Raw genomic sequence first — 2,204 nt, forward strand, 5'->3', positions numbered from 1 at the left:
TTTGGTGTGTTCATGGAAGACTGGATTGTCGGCGATGTAAAGAGACGCCCGATTGTCATAGTAAACTGTCATCGGGCTAGAATGGTCGATACCAAAGTCGAGTAAGAGATACTTGAGCCATTGTAGCTCACAAGCGAGAATAGCGAGAGCGCGATACTCTGCTTTGGCGGATTATTTGACAACCGTATGTTGCTTCTTGGATTTCCATGATAATGGACTAGAACCAAGAATTGTAAAATAGCCGGTGGTCGAACGACGAGTAGACGGGCATCCAGCCCAGTCAGAATCACAGTAACCCGTGATGTGGAGAGAGCTGTCAGCGGAGAGAAAAATTCTGTTGTTAAGGGAACCTTTAATATAAAAAACCACGCGATGAGCAGCATCTAAGTGAATTTGACTTGGAGTCTGCATGAATTGACTCAAATTATTGACTGCATAGGTGATATCGGGACGCGTAACAGTGAGGTAGATGAGTCGACCGATCAGTCGACGGTAGACGGAAGGATCTTTCAAAGGAACTCCATGAGTGGGACTAAGATGTAATTTCTGTTCCATAAGAAAGTATGAAGGACGAGAGGCGGTGAGTCTGGAATCTTTGATAATGTCAAGGGCATATTTGCGTTGACCAAGAAATATGCCTTTGGAGGATCTGGAAACCTCGATACCGAGGAAATATTGTAAGCGCCCAAAATCTTTTAGGGAGAAAGTATGGTCAAGGAAAGCCTTGAGTTGAGAGATGGCAACGTTGTTGTTACTTGTTATGATGATGTCGTCGACGTGTACGAGGACGAATATTTGAGTGGAAGTCGAAGAATACGTGAAAAAAGAATAATCACTCTTGGATCGAGAGAAGCCTTTATCTAAGAGGACTGAAGAAAACTTGGAGAACCACTGTCAGGATGCCTGTTTAAGGCCATAGAGTGGTTTTTTGAGACGACAAAATTTAGACTCCCCCTGAGTGGAGAAACCGGGAGGAAGTTTCATATAGAGTTATTCATTTAAATCACCTTGAAGGAAGGCGTTATTGACATCAAGTTGGTGGAGTGACCAACCTTTGATTGCCGCGATTGAGAGAAACACACGAACAGTTGCTAGCTTAGCTACCTGAGCAAATGTATCGGTATAGTCTAAGCCTTCAACTTGAGTATAGCCTTTAGCGACAAGGCGAGCTTTGAAATGCTCGATAGAGCCATCGGACTTGAATTTTACTTTGTAAACCCATTTGCATCCAATGGGGTGTTTTCCCGGGGGAAGGGGAACGTTAGACCATGTATTGTTAGCCTCCAAAGCCGAAATTTCTTTGGACATAACTTCCCGTCAATGAGGAGATTTCATAGCTTGAGTGAATGAAGTAGGTTCGACCGTGGAGATGACGGAAGAGAGAAAGATTTGATGAGATGTGGAGAATTGATTGATCGAAAAATAATTCTCGATCGGATATTTGATGTTGACGGAGGGAGCGGAACAAAAAAAGTCTTATTTTATAATGATCAATCAGATATTTGGTTTTATTGATCCATCCATTGTTGAATCACATCAATAAACGTTTATTGAACGACTCTATGACACTGGCGCATCCACTCATATGGCCTCTGATGCTTCTCTTCTCTCTAATATTGAAGATTTTCATGAATCTAAAAATGTGATGGTTGGAGATGGACACAAAATCTCAGCAACTCAAAAAGGTACATCTACTATCCCTCTTATTCAATTTACAGTAAAATTGAATGATGTTCTATGTGTTCCTCATTTAGCTAAGAATCTTATTTCTATGGCCAAAATTACTAAGGATAATGATTCTTCTGTTGAATTCTTCCCATGTGGTTATGAAATTAAGGGCCTAAACTCAAAGAACCTGCTCCTTAAAGGTAAAATTGAAGGCAACCTCTATCCTCTAAGACTCCTGGGTACTTCTGCATTTTCTTTTAACACAATAAAAGCTCCATCCTCTGATCATTGGCATTCAAGGCTAGGACATCCAAGTAATAAGATCAGCTCCTACTTGCAAGCCCAAGGCATCTATCCTTCTCAACATCACCAGCTTCAAACACTTGTACTTCCTGCATTCTTGCTAAAAGCAAAAAGCTGTTTTTTTTTCTAACTCAAGCAGAATCACAATTCATCAAGTTGAAATGGTGCACAGTGACATTTGGGGACCAGCACCTGTTGCTTCCAAGTTGGGCTATAGATACTCTATTTTGTTT

Source organism: Eschscholzia californica, unplaced genomic scaffold (assembly GCF_041429995.1).
Source record: "Eschscholzia californica isolate CP2 unplaced genomic scaffold, dmEscCali1.0.p SCAF_2, whole genome shotgun sequence".
Lineage (NCBI taxonomy): Eukaryota > Viridiplantae > Streptophyta > Magnoliopsida > Ranunculales > Papaveraceae > Eschscholzia > Eschscholzia californica.